This window comes from Sander lucioperca, chromosome 7 (genome assembly GCF_008315115.2).
Source record: "Sander lucioperca isolate FBNREF2018 chromosome 7, SLUC_FBN_1.2, whole genome shotgun sequence".
In the NCBI taxonomy this organism is placed as follows: domain Eukaryota; kingdom Metazoa; phylum Chordata; class Actinopteri; order Perciformes; family Percidae; genus Sander; species Sander lucioperca.
This window is the reverse complement of record NC_050179.1, coordinates 34648490-34666507: the sequence shown is the minus strand read 5'-3', so window position 1 is coordinate 34666507 and position 18018 is coordinate 34648490. Positions and strand designations below refer to the sequence as shown.

The 18018-nt window shown below is 42.9% G+C and overlaps 1 protein-coding gene and 1 long non-coding RNA gene across 3 annotated transcripts in view; both read right to left on the bottom strand.

Annotated features, from left to right (window-relative positions):
* The window catches only part of LOC116036359, an 83057-nt gene that overhangs the window by 34763 nt on the left and 30276 nt on the right, over positions 1-18018 (bottom strand). The window lies entirely within an intron of this gene.
* Positions 3965-16545, bottom strand: LOC118495510. The gene is made up of 3 exons (XR_004897955.1): positions 16402-16545; positions 11478-11480; positions 3965-3993 (listed from the first exon to the last, which is right to left on the bottom strand). It is a non-coding gene; the product is annotated as an uncharacterized LOC118495510 (long non-coding RNA).

Here is an 18018-nt window from a genome sequence, read left to right as displayed (position 1 = left end):
TCATGTGTTGAAGAAATTCTTATACTTGTTAAGCAAAATAAAGTCTTTAAAAAGCCTCTTGGATCAGCTGGAAAATGCATCGTCACAAAGCTGAAAACGGGGCATTTACATCCGATATAATAGGAAAACTCTGCCCGGGAACATTTTACTACACAGTGAGTACTTTTACTGTAAGTATTGTAAGGATATTTTACATACTTTTACCTAAGTAAGGGTTTGAATGCAGGCTTTAACTTGTAGTGGAGTATTTTCACAGTGTGGTATTAGTACTTCTACTTCAGTGAAGGATGTGAATACGTCTTCCACCTCTACCCACCGAGCTTCTTCTCATAAAACAAAGTCTAAAAATAAAGTGCTCAGGTTCAGTAAAAGCTTCTCCTAAAGGGACTGGAGATGTGAAAAATATGAAACCTCCTCACTCAAAGAGAACAGCTTTGTCTCGTTAGTCACAAACTTACAGCCTGCAGGTCTGACTTTCCTTATACACATTTTATTTTTATCTCCTTCTCATAGACTGGAGTATTCAGATTTTAATGTCTTTCTGCAAGGCGCTTTTTTGAGCTTTGTCACACAAACAAGTTTACTGCAACAACAGAAAAACAGAAAATACAGCAGAGGATTAACATATGATCAGCAACTTTCTGATTTGTGATGTGGGTATGATGAACTTACATATTCAGACCTGCTGCTGTGTTTGTCCCTGCAGTCTCAACACATCAGGATAACCGGTGAGTTTGTGTGTGTGTGTGTGTGTGTGTGTGTGTGTGTGTGTGTGTGTGTTGGTCGAGGGTGATTACTGTACCTCGCTAAGCTGATAATCCGCAGCGCGCCAGATAAACGGCTATAAATATTTACAGGACGGCAGTGTTGACACGGCCGGGCTCCACGGCTTTCCATCCCGTGTTTCTCCGAACAGAGCAAGGCGGTCTGGCTGTGGAGTAATTCTCACAAATTGAAGCTGTGTAATTCTCCAGATAAAAAAAATGAAATAAATGAAATAATCCAGATCATTCCTGGAGGCTTTTTCAGAGAAGGTAGTGTGCATAACATATTGTCCTTCTGCTGGCTGGACGGGGTCAAAGATTCTGTTACACCTGGACAAACTGTTCAGGGGTTTCATGAAAAACTAAAGTAAAAATTATTCAGAGGTTAATTTTGTCTGGCATCCTCTAATCCAGGGGTGGCGAACCTGTGGCTCTTGAGCCGTATGCGGCTCTTTGCCTGCTCCTGTGAGGCTCTTACTGTGTGGCTGGGGGCTGTGTCATTGGTTGATTGTTTTTAACTTTTCTGAAACATACAGTATTTCAGATAAGTAAACAAAAAACACATTTGAATGCATCTGCCAATACTGCCAATACATTTGCCAATTATTTTAAAATGGAAAATAATGCAGCAGAGTTTTGAGGACAGATTCTGCAACCTGAGGAAAAACAGCGGCCACAGATCACCTTCCTCGTTAACCCTTTCACTGCTGAATCCGATTGTTTGAAAGCCCCTTTAGTGACAAATGAGTGAAAGAGTTGCTTCGAGTGGCCACAACCGAGTTCAAGCAAGACCTGAAAAGGATTGTGGATAACAAAGACTGTCAGGTTTCCCACTGAGTCAATCTAAGTGAGAAAAAAAACTGTGTGTGTGGCTTTTTGCTGGTGCGTTTTTTTTTGTGGCTCTTTATACCTAACTGGTTGGCCACCCCTGCTCTAATCCCACAATGCACTGCTCCCATAGCCTCCCCACCTACAGACAACCGGTGACTAGTCTATATCCACGATTTCCCCATTGCTGCCGGAAATTCCGCCGTATGTACTTGTTTTCGGCCGGATCCTCAGATCTCTGCAGGGTAAATCCAGACAGCTAGCTAGACTATCTGTCCAATCTGAGTTTTCTGTTGCACGACTAAAACTACTTTTGAACGTACACATGTTCCACCAAAACAAGTTCCTTCCTGAGGCTATTTAACAGAGGCACCGGGGCTTCTTCTCAAGATGATTGTGATTGGTTTAAAGAAATGCCAATGAACCAGAGCACTTTTTTTCTCCCATCCCATAATGCTGTGTGGACTAGCCAGACCCTCCTCCACAACGCTGTGGAGGAAGGTCTGGCAAAGCGAGACTACCGGTGACTGACTTCTGTAACAAAGTGACAGTTAGTGCCTGTAAGTGTAAACTACTGTATAGATTAGACCTTTGATTCAACGTGAATCTGAGGTTCTTGCTTCACTACCTGGAGACCTGAGCAACCCTGCCTCCTAAAAATGACATTCCCATTGCACTTGTTACATACTGAAAGTTAGAGTCTGTCCCCCCCGAAAAAAATGCTCCTATAAGTCATTTGTTCAAGTAGTAATTTTGTCTCATCTTTACGTTTGTTCATCACGTTCAGCGTCACGTGCGGAACTTAGAAGTGAAGTAACGCCTGATTTAAACTAAAATCTTGATCTTTTTCTAAACTTAACTAAGTAGTTTTGGTGCCTAAACCAAACTGTGAACGCTAACGACGTGCTTAAAACCGCGAGTGGGTCTACCACTGCCTTGATTGGTTAGTTTTGTTACTACTACTAACTCTTTAAAACACCAAACTCACACAATAACACAAACAAACTAACCGACGGAGGCAGAGGTAGAGCAGCAACTCCCGTGTTCTGTGAGGTAAAATTACAGTTTTTGTCAAAGGAGTCTGGTGGCTTTGAAGAGAGCAGAGATAACGTCTTCAGTTCCCCGTCGTAAAGGGCCGTCTGACAGCAAGGTAAAGGGCTGAAAATATTCTAAATATAGCGTCCACTTAAACAGATATACAGTGGCTTGCATAAATTTACACACCCATGCTAAAGTTGAGAGGAATAAAAAAAACATCTTTTGGAAATTGATCTTAATGCCTTAATTAAAACAAATAGAAAAAAATCCAACCTTTAAAGACACCGATTTTCTTTGTGAATGAATAATGTATCGTAAATAAATAAATGTTCTTCCTTAAAATACAGGGAGCATAAGTCAGTACACCCCTATGTTAAATTCCCATAGAGGCAGGCAGATTTTTATTTTTAAAGGCCAATTATTTCATGGATCCAGGATACTATGCATCCTGATAAAGTTCCCTTGGCCTTTGGAATTAAAATAGCCCCACATCATCACATCCCCTTCACCATACCTAGAGATTAACATGGTTTTATTTCAGTTAGCCTAATAGCTGGTTTGATTTGCATTGAGAGATGATTTTATGGAAAGTACCCCATGCCAGTCTCTAGGTATGGTGAAGGGGATGTGATGATGTGGGGGTATTTTAATTCCAAAGGCCAAGGGAACTCTATCAGGATGCATAGTATCCTGGATCCATGAAATAACCTTTAAAAATAAAAATCTGCCTGCTTCTATGGGAATTTAACATAGGGGTGTACTGACTTATGCCCCCTGTATTTTAAGGAAGAACATTTATTTATTTACGATACATTATTCATTCACAAAGGGAATTGGTGTCCTTAAAGATTGGATTTTTCCTCATTTTTTTAATTAAGGCATTAAGATCAATTTCCAAAAGATGATTTTTTTATTCCTCTTTTTAGTCAACTTTTATGGGTGTGTGTAAACTTATGCAAACCACTGTAGATGTTTTTATGTCTAAAATATGTTTAGCTGCTGCCATCGTCCACAGCAGGACATTGCTTCTCTTCCGTGTCAGTACTCTGCCTACTACTGCCTGATTCTCCAACCTGAGGACATTTCATTTAGCCGGAAACTTGTAATTTGATGTAACAAATGGCTGATGTCTGGTCAGAGTGTCCTGCAGTAACTGAAACACAACCAGTGCTGCGCAAATTAATCATGTGTAAGGGAACTAAGTGAAGAAAAGATGATGCAGACGAGTGAACAGAGGGATGGAAACTGACTGGAGCGTTTATCTGAGCGGCTGCGGGCTGCCAACACACTCGTTTTTCATGCTGTCAGCCTCTTTTTCTCTCTCTGCACTCGTCCGCTGTTCTCTCCATCCTCTTCCTCCACTCTTGCATCTTCTGTCTCTTCTTTTACAGCCCACATACAGTTATCCTCCTCCTCCGCCACCTGTCCTTGGCGGCCTGCAGTGATGTGTGTTTTCAGCCCCGTGGTGGGGCGGTCAGAGCGCTGGTTTTTTTTTTCTTTTTTTTGCATTTTAGTTAGACATTTGTTTCTTTTAACCTTTCTCTGAAAGTCAAGTGAGCGAGCGAGGCTGCCGTTTCTCAGAATCACCTTGTTTCGCTGCAGCAAATTGGTTTATCTAATCTGGAACGCACCTTGAAATGACACGCTGACATTTGCGAGTGTGAAATGTTCTCGCCTCGCCTCTGAAAATCTCGTCCTCAGCAAGTCAACAACATTTTATTGTAATTTTGTGTCGTTTTCAGTCTACTTTACAAGTTTGGTTTCAGTTCTATAAGAGATCCGCTCTCTCTCGTTAAATGTAATCGAATTTGGATTGAAGACCAGATTTTATTTCAACTGTTGTAATAAAATGGTTCACTCCTCTTCCTTTTACTTTTATTTTGGTAAAGCTGTGGCCAATAAACCTGAGGGAGGCCGGTGAACATAGACAATATATTTGTAATGGATCAATAATATAAAATGGGAGAAAAAAAAAACCGCATTACATTAACTGTACAGAAAAAGCATTTTTATCCTTATTTTGTGGTCCACATTTTAGTTTAAGACGGCATTCTGGGGCCATTGTAGGTACAAGAAACATAATTTACAGAGCCCAGGGGAGAGGGGTAACACTCTGAGAAGAAACTCTGAATTTCCGAGATAAAAGTCATAAATTAAAGAGAGAAAAGCTCAGAAAAAGGGTGCGTTTTTTAGTTAAAGGCGCTCTAAGCCAGGGGTGTCAAGCTCAATTTCACTAAGGGCCACACTGGAAAAAGAGAATCGCATCAAGGGCCAGACATGTATAGTTTATTTTCATGCTTTTATTTCATTGAAAAAGTAAAATATCTTTGACTCAATTATTGCATGTCTCATACAGTCTTCTCACTTACAGTTTGGTCCACATAAAGCCCTGAAAAAGTCAGCAAAAAAGTTCCAAAGCCATCCTAGAATTTAGCAAATCAAGCCAAACAATGAATACATTTTCTAAGCAGGCTACCACACAGCTGACTCACAACAAGCTCTTTCACAGCCTGAATATGCAAACTCTCTGCTTCTGGGGGAATTTCTGAGTCTCAAAGTCAGCAAATTTGCCAAATTCTGCTTTGAGTGTCGCGTAATTGTAAGTTGAAAAACAGTTTCCCATGTTTTTGGTTTGGCGCACAACTAGGTGGGCCAAAATGTATTGTGAACCTAAATTGATATGCGGGCCGGATCAGAATGTGCGAGGGACCGGATTTGGCCCGTGGGCCTTAAGTTTGACACATGTGCTCTAAGTGATGTGACGCGTTTTTTAGGCTACAACATTTTTTGTCACATACAGCAAACATCTCCTCACTATCTGCTAGCTGCCTGTCCCCTGAACACACTGTAAAAAACATCTCCTCACTATCTGCTAGCTGCCTGTCCCCTGAACACACTGTAAAAAACATCTCCTCACTATCTGCTAGCTGCCTGTCCCCTGAACACACTGTAAAAAACATCTCCTCACTATCTGCTAGCTTCCTGTCCCCTGAACACACTGTAAAAAAACATCTCCTCACTATCTGCTAGCTTCCTGTACCCTGAACACACTGTAAAAAAACTTGGTCTCTGTAGACAGCCCAGGCAAGAAACAAACTGCGCCAACCTGCACCACCAAACATAACAAACAGTCTTCCAGCCAATAACCGACATGAAGTATTTGGGGGTGGGGGTTGGGGGGGTTAGTGCGCGGAAGGGAGAGGGAGGGGACGGGATGAGGAGGAGGGAGGGGCGAGCTTGTTTGACAATACTTCGAACGTCAACAAGAAGTCGCTTAAAGCACCTTTAAGGAAGCACATTGCTTTACTTTGCAAGGTTGGATCAAACTCACACACACACACACACACGTTACAGTATGGAAGATGGGTCACATGTGCACCAATTTGTTGCTGTTTCCGGGATGAACGACATGTTTCCTCGGAACGTAAAGCGATGTGCAACGATTTATAAATAATTTCCATGCGTAAAAATGTGCCCAGTTTTCCGCAACCTTTTGCCCATGCGTGTGATCGCACGTAATGCTCCAAAGGTTTTGTAGACTGCGTTTTAGTGAACTCCGATGGTATCCCCGTTTTCCGAACCCAACCCAGTTTTTGTTTTCCTGAACCCAACAATCCCGTTCTTTCCAAGCCGACCCAGAGCCGGTCGCGGCGCCCGGCGAGGGGCTGCCAGCAACGGGGAGAGGCAGGGGATCCTCCCACACCGTGCAGGAGACTTTTAGCGTCAATAAGAACGACAAAGGCACCTGACCAAACGTCCGTATTTTTTACGAGATGGGAGTGAGAATCTGTTGATGTGATCACACTCTAAATTTTAATAATAAAGAAAAATTGGCTCATTTTCTGTGAAGAACATAAAAAATAACTTATTTTCAATGACTGCACATGGTACCCTCCCCTACACATAACTATTACATATGAGGTGTTCAGGTCTACTGGACCAGAGGGTAATAATTGTAGGTGCTATGAAACTGTGTCCTCCTAACTGGGCCTGCTGTGTGTGTGTGTGTGTGTGTGTGTGTGTGTGTGTGTGTGTGTGTGTGTGTGTGTGTGTGTGTCTGTGCGTCTGTATGTGTGCGTGTCTGAGTGTAGGTTTCTGTGTGTGGGAATGTTGTCTTTCTGCACCTGCTATTCCCACACAAAGTTACAAAATTGTTACATTTCAAGCACGTTCACCTGTTCTGATTAAGTTCTAAGAAAAACGCACCAATAATGATCAAAAATCTTGTCTCTATTTTTTACCTTTTTTATAATTGAATTTCCTTGTTTTCTCACAAAAACCGAAAATGATCACATGATCGTAAATGTGATCTCACAGGGGTAAATGGCAAATATGAACCATAAATGATGTATATATCATTGGTAATTGAGCTATATCTGTTAAGTATTAAGCCTGTGTAACAAAAATATGAACACCACACAAGGGTTAAGGCCTCCAAACAGGATTTAGTTTGGATGTTCTACCTCTGATAGGATCACATCGATCTCACAATCACTGAATCGTGTTATTTCCCCATTTTTTCATTTCATGATTGGTCATCAAGGGCTTTTTTACAAGGCAGCAATATTCATTGATTGATTAACATGGACCTTATTAGGACAAATATGGGACCACCTTGGGAGGAGCGTGAAGCTCGTGCACGACCGCATAAGGTAACGCACGTCTGTATTTATAACGAGAAGAGTGCGTGTGCCGCAAGGTGTTATAAATCAGAATTTTGTTTTTGCGTACGAACATTTTGACTTTTTGGCGCACAAAATCTTTCAGAATAGAATCGACACACAGTTTTATAAATGAGGCCCCAGGTCTAGACAACACTATAATTTACAAAGACCCAACAATCCCCCCGAGAGCGAGCATTTAGTGCGACAGTGGTGAGGAAAATCTTCCTTAATCAATCAATCAAACTTTATTTATATAGCACTTTACAGCAACCAGCAGGTATCCAAAGTGCTTAACATCGAAACCAAGAATAAAAACACATATCATACAATATAAAGAAAGAACATGTAAAATCAGAAATAGTTACAGAGAAACAGAAGAATGAAATCGTCACACCACTGCTACGTATTAAAAGCCTGACTAAACAGATGCATTTTAAGTTTGGACCTAAAAAGAGCGACATCTGTAATAGTGCGGATATCAGGGGGTAACTTGTTCCAGAGTCTCAGGGTAAGCCTGGTCACCCCACCGTTTATATCTAGACCTTGGCACTTCTAAAAGTTGCTGGTTTGAAGACCGCAATGACCGGTTGTGCTCCCGCAAAGTTAAAATTTCGGACAAATACTCCGGGGCCAGACCATTTAAGGCCTTGAAAGCAAACAATAAAATCTTAAAATCGATTCTAAAACACACAGGGAGCCAATGAAGGGTGTAGAGAACAGGAGTGATATGTGCACGTCTAGATGTGTTTGTTAAAAAGCGAGCAGCTGCATTTTGCACAAGTTGAAGACGTGCGATGGAGGTCTGATTCAGACCAACGTAAAGAGCATTACAATAATCCAACCTAGAACTAATAAAGGCATGAATTGCCTTTTCTAGATCGTGCCTGTTGAGGAAAGGCTTAACTTTAGCCAGGAGACGAAGCTGGAAAAAGCTCATTCTAACAACATCACTGATCTGCTTGTCAAATTTCATGCTGCAATCAAAAGTAACCCCCAAAAATCTTCCTTAAGGCAGTGTGCTCGCGCACACAGCAGGGCGTTCAACGCATCACAGTTTCAGTTTAAATTAATGTGTTGCCACATTTTGTCGAGGACGAACATGCCCAATGTTGTTTTCTTCTAAATAGGCCAACGGCAACGTCTCTTCAAAGTCCAGATGCTTATGATAATACCATGATTCTGAGCTAAAATCACGAGTATTTCCTTATTGCTAAATCTCATGCAAAGTATAATTTGATGAGGTCATACATTGCAAGCGACGACGTCTGTGGTGTGATGAGGTTGATCCAACCTGGCAAAGTCAAGCGATGTGGTTCCTTGACCAAAAAAACTAAACAAAAAAACACAATTTTCTGAGCTTTTTTCTCACAAATTTAAGACTTCAATCTCAAAAGGTTCTCGAGAGTTCTTTTCTTTGAATATTACCCCCTTCCTCGGCACCTTATTTTTTTCAGTTTTTTTTCCCATCATCAATTGCAGCAATATGCTAGCCTGACAAGCCAGACCCACATCCAGATGTTGGGTCTGGGAACTCACCATTGGCTGGGCTCAATCTGAGGGGCGGGATCAACGGTTGTCTTTCAAATTCCCTCTGCACGCAATAGGATAGAGCTACAACCAACCAGAGCAACGCTAGTTGATAGATTAAACTTTAAACTCCGAACACATCTTCCTTTCTTAAGAATGACTTCAGTGCCGTTCTTTGTTCTTTTCTCAAAGAAAAGCTGAACTCCAAGTCTTCCAGAGTCGCGGCCAAAGCCGATTCCAAAGACCGCTGTTCGCCAGCAGCAGCAGCCATCTTCTTTGTTTTCAAGTAGCGGGGAATTCACGCGGAACCGTCGCAGCTCTGCTGTCATTATGTTAAGCCCCGCCCACCAACTCTATACACGATGTGATTGGCCTGACCAGAGTTTGGTTTTTCCAGCTCGCAAGCCAACGGAGAGTTGCTAGACAACCCTGGCTGCTGCCGCTAGGGAGCATCTAGATTTCTAGGCTAGCAGTACGCTGTAATACTCGTTTCAGTTTACTTTTCATTTCATTTTTTTTTAAATGTCTATTTCAGACAACTCTGTATTCAATATTTCACTGGCTCTGACACAAACTAACACAACTTTATACAACTATAAACAGAGAGAGAGAGAGACAAACACTAGAGCTGGGGTCACCAACACGGTGCACCAGGTAGCCCCCAAGGACCACATGAGTAGCCCTCAGGCCTGTTCTAAAATTGAATATTGATATTATTTGTTTCCAACCTTGTTAAGTCATTGTTGATAATTATTGATAATGAGAAATCATTAACGTGATCAGTGTCTTCACATAGATGACTATCATTAATCATTAATAATCATATATAACTAAAGGCAAACTGAGCAAATTTGTTATTTCAGAAGAGTGTATCAAACTGGTAGCCCTTCGTATGACTCAGTACCCATGAAGTAGCTCTCAGTTTCTAAACGGTCGGTGACCCCTGGTCTAGAGAAAGACAAATGTAACACATTTGGAAATATTTGTGTCTTTTTGAGACAAATATGATTCCACAGTGATGTTTATCCTTTCTGCTCCACCACTCAGTCATGGGAAGTATATTTGCTTTTATTTCACAGTTTGAAACGATCTGCGTCTCAGAGTGGCTTTTATAATCTGAGGTGAGTTCAGAGCATCTGACGGAGGAAATGATTAATAACTCAACTCCTGTTTTCACCGAATTGCCGTTCTCTTTCACACTAAATTGCCGTGGTGGCAAAAATTCCCTGACAAACACCGCTGCAGTGTTTGTTGTTTCGAATTCGCTGAGTCCTCTGTGTGCACAAATAAGAGCGCTGTCACCTTCAGTGCTGTCAGGGAGTTTTACAGGCTGTGAATACACAGCACAACTGCAGATTACTCCCTCACTGCTGTGTGTGCTGCGTTTACGAGTGAAGTGTGCTGTTACGGAGAAAAACACAATTGACTGAGAGTAAAATGAATACTAACAAATGAAAAAAAAATGTAATATATAAAAATAAACATCAAAACTAATATTTCAGCCTGCATTGGGACCTTAGGTATCTGCTCTCTGTTTCTACAGTTTATACTGAACTAACCAACTAACGTTTTGCCTTCTTTAAAGGATGATTCCACCAATTTTAAGTGCGTCTCCAGGAGTTAAGGAGTTCTACGTACTGTATGTAAGTAAATTGAATCCGTTTTTTATACCAGGGGCGATTCTAGGATCAGAGCTTTGGGGGAGCCTGGCATAGCCTGGTCCTACCAGACTCTGGTCCATTAGCCTGGTCCTACCAGACTCTGGTCCATTAGCCTGGTCCTACCAGACTCTGGTACACTAGCCTGGTCCTACCAGACTCTGGTACACTAGTCTGGTCCTACCAGACTGGTCCATTAGTCTGGTCCTATCAGACTCTGGTCCATTAGCCTGGTCCTACCAGACTCTGGTCCACTAGCCTGGTCCTACCAGACTCTGGTCCACTAGCCTGGTCCTACCAGACTCTGGTCCACTAGCCTGGTCCTACCAGACTCTGGTACATTAGCCTGGTCCTACCAGACTCTGGTCCACTAGCCTGGTCCTACCAGACTCTGGTCCATTAGCCTGGTCCTACCAGACTCTGGTACATTTCATTAGTACAGAGAGTATGGCCTCTCTCCATTGACAAGTGTTAACTTCCTTGAAGGCGGGTACTCTGTTGAAGTTTAAAACTATTGGATCTGCCCAGAGCCACTCTGGATCTGCCATAACCAATCGCTAACGTTTGGTCGTGACGTCGGCTTAGCATCGCTAGCGTTAGCCTTAGCCAACTCCTTCACCACTAACGGAGCGAGCTGGAAAATCAAACTGTTCCCGAACCCCGTGGGGAGGAGGGCCACAACATCATGGCCACCAACACAACTCAGCAAAGATTGTTCTTGCTCGGGCTTTAACTTCTGGATATTCGGCAGCGTTGCCACAACGGACCGAATGGCTTCGCTCGCATCTTTCTCCGCTACAACTCAAACTAGCGCACAACCTCAACGTCATCGTTCTCAGCCACTCCCTCTGTTCACTGATTGGACCGCCAAAGATTTGGCCGGAGAAAACCCAAGAATGTACCGCAAACCCAGACAGTGTACTAGTACGTAGGAGGGCAGAGCCAGGCTAAGCCTGGCACCCTTTAACGTAATTTTTTTAAACAGTATTCTACTGTACTATCTGCATTTTTACGTCACTGTGGACCATCACGATGGATGAAACACTGAATTATGTAACTAGAAAGACACCAACCATTCTGAGAAAACTTACTTTAATGCTGAGCCACAGGGCCATTACTGCAAAGGAGAGTTTTACAAATGAAATTGGATATGTAGCTATGGCTAAAGCAGACATTTCCAAAAATGCAGCATCAATTACTTTTGATTACTTTTTGCACTATTTTCTGCAAATGGCTCAGAATTTTTTTTCTGGATGATCTAGGCGTCTAGATTTCTGGGTTTAGTTTCATAATACTTTGATATTCCTAGAGCAGAACTCCTTAGCGCGCACACGCATGCACACACACACACACACACACACACACACACACACACACACACACAGACAGACAGAGAGAGAGAGAGAGACACACACACACAGAGAGAGCGAGAGAGCGAGAGACAGACAGACACACACTAACACACACACACACACACACACACACACACAACTCATTTCCTGCATCAGTTATTTAAATGTAATTTAGTTTGAAAAAAAGCTTAGTTGTGTATAGATTTTCTGCATTAGAGCAAATCTAATTCTCTTTAAAGAGTTTCCTTCTCTATTTAACACATTGTGTTGTTCACATGCTGCTCTGCACTTACATTTTTTATTTCTCTCCTTCTATACAGTAGATCTCTTTATTTTGTATCTCTATGACATTCTCATTTTCTTCTGTTTCAATAATCCTAGTGATGTGTATGGATCTTCCCAGCTCAGATCGGTCCTTCTCTTTCTCTCTCCCCTCTCTGCTTGTTTGAAGTACAGTATTTTGTACTGCATGATTGTATTTTGTGTGTATTCTACCGTCGTGCAGAATAACGGCAGTTTAGGATGGATGGAGGGCAGAGGGGAGGCCAGCAGCTGCACTCATCCTCACAAAACGCCCCTTCAACTGGCTGAAAGCAGAACACAACGAGGTCAAACCGGGATCCACTCGCAGCTTTTCATCTCTATCTGGAACTGTTAGCTGAGAGAGGACCATCGTTTTCCTAATCTCAGGGTCCAACATACGCTGCCATCAAACAGGAAATGGGCCTGCCGCCGAGCCCAGTCACAAATAGAGAGTTGAGGCAGTTCATGTTCTCCAAGAGGGCGAACAATTTCCTGCTCTCAGCTGAAAATGTGCGGTCTGAGTCCCTCGGGAAAAATATGTTTCGAAGCTGTTGAAATACAAAAAAATTGAGAAGACATCTGAGGTCGTCCAGAGCTGCTGCCTGAACCCCTTGAACTAAAATATCAGCTCAGTTTCCGGCAGCTTTACTACGTATATAATATATCTACTCTGTTGTATCCTTTCAGACAACAAATATAACAATCAGAACTACATTTACAGTACACACTCGCTCACACGCTCTGATTGGACAGTTATTTTTCTCCTGCTGCCATTAAACTGATTTTTGACAAAGTATTTCATTCCAGAACGATGCATTTCCGCGCTTTTCTTTTAGACCCTATTAGACCCAAACTAGTCTGGCATTGCGAGACCTTCCGCCACAGCGCTGCGGAGGAGGGTCTGGCTAGTCCACACAGCATTCTGGGATGGGAGAAAAACGTGCAATTGTTTTGGGCGGTGCTAAGCGCCGGACGGAGCCACGATGCGTCTGCAGAATAGCCTCGGGAAGGAACTTGTTTTGGTGGAACATGTGTACGTTCAAAAGTAGTTTTAGTCGTGCAACAGAAAACTCAGATTGGACAGATAGTCTAGCTAGCTGTCTGGATTTACCCTGCAGGTATTAAGTGTATTTTTTGAAGAAATGTGGATGCTTAACACACAGAAGATCTTCATGATGAGTAGAGAATATTAGGTGATTGCTTGAACAAATAATTGTTATTATAATGCAACATTTAATCAAATTCAATACTCGCTCAAACTGCAGCGGTCTGGTGTCTCTGGAGCTGAACACAGCAGATGGCATTCAGACCTACTTATCACAGAGCCAAAGAGCCTCCGGGCAATATGGAGCTAAAAGAGTCTCAATAAAGATAAATGCACACACTACATTCACATATGCACACACAGGATTCATACATGCATACACGATTCATAAATACACACACAGGATACACAAATGCGCACAAAATTCACAAATACACACACAAAATTTAAAAAGCACAGAAGATTCAGAAATGCACAAAAGATTCAGAAATGCACAGGACAAGATTCAGAAATGTATTTATATTATTTTTATAGGGCAAGGCAGCACACCGGGGAACAGAGTCTGAAACTAGCAACTCTGCTCACACAGAAACTGTTTGAGTGACAGATGGCTGCTACACTTCCATCAGATAATGCTATATAGAATAATGACCTGCTGAAGACAGAGAGCTAGTGAAGTATACCTACCAAGTACTAATACCACACTGTGACAATACTCCACTACAAGTTGAAATCCTGCATTCAAAACCTTACTTAAAAGGGCAACTTAGTGTTTTTTCACCCAGGTCCCTATTTTCCCATATTTTAAGTGACTGATGGGAACAACAATCTTTGGCGAAACAAGTGCAAACCCAATGTGTTCAGGGGACAGGGATCACACGGGACAGCCCGGAGCTGGAGCATCCTCCAGCTCCGGGCTGCCTTCCTCATCTCCCCCACTTACCATTTCTACACGTGACGTGACCTGCAGCACTCCACGCTCCACCTGAGGAGCGGTCGGCTCGCCGCCTCTCAAAATCTGACGAAAATCTTTTAAACTGACCTTTGTCGATCAAAAAAACAGACAGATTCAGCAACTGTACGGCCTATTTCTCGCTTAAAATGTTTTCAGAAACACTTTTCGGTGAACTATTTTTGTAAAATACGAGATCGTATTCAGAACGAGACGCCATTAGAGTCTGTTTTGAAATTCGGGAGCAGCAAGAACCACGTGACGCGTTCGTCCAATCAGCTGCCATGTGTTGCGTTTGTCACGCTCATCCCCCTCGTCGTTTCCAGTAAGTGTTTTAACGTAGGTGTATAAAGTGGGCACCACGGCAGTAAGTGGTTAGTGCACGTTAACAGTGTACTGACGAACCGTGCGACACACACGCGCTCCGAAACCGAGATATGCGAACCGAGTGGTACGGATGTTTTTTCATGAACTGTACCACCCCTAATAAATACTGTTGGGTAGTTTAATCTACAGCAATGCATCATGGTCTATAACATCATCATATGTTTGCAGCATCGCCGTCCCGTGAGAACCACGTATCTCTAAAAAGTTTGAAAAGTTTTCACAGTGTTAAGAAAAACAGCCCTGTTTTCAGCTCCTGCGGCTGCCATCATTCATCTTCATCAGCAGTGATGTGTGTGTGTGTTAATCAACGTTTTAATGGCGGCATCGATCCGGGAGGGCCGACTCGGAGCCTCAGCTCAGCCGAGCGTCTCTTATTGAGCCGTGTAGGAACAAACCTTTAAACGTGACTATTGATCTGCAGGACGGCCCCCTGCTCCTCTGAGCCGGAATCACACTTAATGACTCTTTTACGGCTCATACTGCTGGTTTATCTGTGTAATTAGGTGTGATATTACAGCGGCGGCTGAGAGGCCGCTCCTCGCTGTGATTACAGCCACATAACAGCCGACACAAGCGGCTACCACAGTCCTCATCATCCCTGTAAAAAATGTCCTTCAGGCTGGTTTGGGTTTTACGTCCGGGCTCAGTTTAGGACCATGCACACACACACTTTTAAAATCCTTTTTTTTTAATTCTGGTCATCACTGCTGACGGCTACTGGAGCACTTTTCCAAATGGATTGCTTTCAAATTTACCGGACTAATTACACAGCAGCTCCGCGAGCGTTTAAAGGGCCTTCTGTTAAAGGAGGTCAATAGTCATGTTTTGATCTAATTGTCAAGCGAATTTTAAGCGAACTTTTAAAATGTCGCAAAAAAGCGTTTCCATCAACTGGTTTAGAGCGAATAAACTAGACTACGCAAAGAGTAGTTTTCGTCGCAAGTTTATCAAAGAATGGACAAAAATCACTGGAGTTCTCTCAAAGTTCATTTTAACTTTGTCAGTTTTACAGCACCTCAGCACAGGTACAGAAAAATGACTCAAGAGTGTTCTCAACAGTGGCTTTTTAAAGGAGTTGGGAGTCAGGTTAGTTATTCGGTTCATGCAATCAGTAGCTTTTCTTCTTATCTCTGGTCAGGCACGGCATCTCCTCCACATTATGCGCTCTGCCCTGAGGGATGCATCCCGTGCTCCTTGCACCTGTCGCTCAGCTTTCATGATTAACACGAGAGATAGAAATACTAAAACAGCAGTTTGGATGCAAATGGTTTAACAAAGAAACTGAAGCAAACCTGTTCTAAGCATAAACATTTAAGCATGGTGGTAGATTGTAAACCGGCTTGCTAAATGAAAGAGTTTAGAAGCTAAGTTCTTTGGCTAAATGGAGAGACGGAGCATTGTACAAGTTGGCCACCTGTGCAGAATACAGGGTTGTGGCATTTGTGAGACATTTGGTGTCAGCGAGACAACCGTTGACCGCTGTGTATACGCGGTGTGCAGGGCCGTACGATTCAAGCTGTTGAACCAATTCGTCAATTTACCCGACGTGGCTGAGGCTCAGGCTACAGCGCACCGCAACTCCACTACGCACCACGCCACAATGTATGGCGCACTGGATGGGACCCGTATCCCGATCCTTCCCTCATCCGATAGATACCGGGACTATAGTCATGTGACTTACATGTTCGCTACGTCGGCAAAGCTGTTTCCACCTCCCATTTTGCGCATTAACTCTTTTCCGAAAAAGGCAAAAACCACCTCAAGCGATCGTACATTTGTTTTTGCGAATTTTGCCGTTTCCATCAACATTTTCTAATGCCATACTTCAAAATGTGCATAAAAATACATTGATAGAAACATGACTAATGAAGATGTTGTGTAACTCGGGGTCGGGTCGCGGAGGCAGCAGCTCCAGCAGGGGACCCCAAACTTTCCTTTCCCGAGCCACATTAACCAGCTCTGACTGGAGGATCCCGAGGCGTTCCCAGGCCAGGTTGGAGATATAATCCCTCCACCTAGTCCTGGGTCTTCCCCGAGGCCTCCTCCCAGCTGGACGTGCCTGGAACACCTCCCTAGGGAGGCGCCCAGGGGGCATCCTTACCAGATGCCCGAACCATCTCAACTGGCTCCTTTCGACGCGAAGGAGCAGCGGCTCTACTCCGAGCTCCTCACGGATGACTGAGCTTCTCACCCTATCTCTAAGGGAGACGCCAGCCACCCTCCTGAGGAAATCCATTTTGGCCGCTTGTACCCTGGATCTAGTTCTTTCGGTCATGACCCAGCCTTCATGACCATAGGTGAGGGTAGGAACGAAAACTGACCGGTAGATCGAGAGCTTTGCCTTCTGGCTTTTTTTAACCCCTTTATTTTATTTTTTTTAATTAATCACAACATTTGTTTCAATGAACTTCAGTGAAAGTTATGAGTAAACCTGACACAATGTTGTCAGACACTTAGAATAATAACCTGAGCCTGTCAACGGCAAAACAAGCATGTTTGTGAAGGTAAATACCAGCTGGACAATTGCCCAATTAACTTACATTGTAGCTTGTTTCGCCGCTGCCGACTGCATCGATCTCGCTTAATACTGGACCAATGTCAAAGGTTGTTGTTCCCATCAGTCACTTAGACACAAAAACATAGGAAAATAGGGTTGAAAAAAACAGTAGTTACCCTTTAACTTGACATTGTACTCAGTGTTACTCTCCATTGCTGCTGCTGTATAAAATCCATAAAACGTTAGCAGTGAAGTCAGTGTTTTGCTCATAATCACAGCAAAGAAGCCCCTCCGGGTGCCAATAAGGCTTTTAATTTGCTCTACGCCGCGCTGCTGCAGAACCTGATGGAGTTATTAGGGAACTCAGTGGCTGTTCTCCTGATGGGAGTAATTACACGGCAGCAGAGAACGTCGATAAACACGGTGGACAAACACATTTAGAGAGAGCGCCGGTGGAGAGGGAGAAATCAATGATCCGTTCAAAGATTCTCTCTTTATTCTGCTGCGAGCAAGCGATACGAGAAGTGGGGTGTTTTTAAAAGCAGAGGAGGCATCAGGAGAATCTGATGGAAGAAGATGCATAACAAGAGATGTGTTCGAAATCGTTCCCTATCCCGGAAATCGAGCATTATATAGTGTGTTTGCCATTTTGTAGTGGTGTTTGAATTCTCAGCGGTTAAGTTCATTCACTATATAGTCCACTTTAACTTTTGTTTTTTATTTATCTCGAACAATCGTCATACTACAAAGATAAAACACAATCATATACAAATCCGATTCCATCTATCCATCCATCCAGAACAAAATAAGGATGAGTTCGAGAAGGATCAGGCAGAAGCATAATGCTTATACAGTCCTGTCCCTACTCTACAATATCATCTTGTTATTACAGAAAAAAACTAATATATCTGCATATACAGCATACAAAAACTGTAAGTCATACAATACCTTACAATAATACAACTATACACTGTGTGTACAACAACTATACACTGTGTGTACA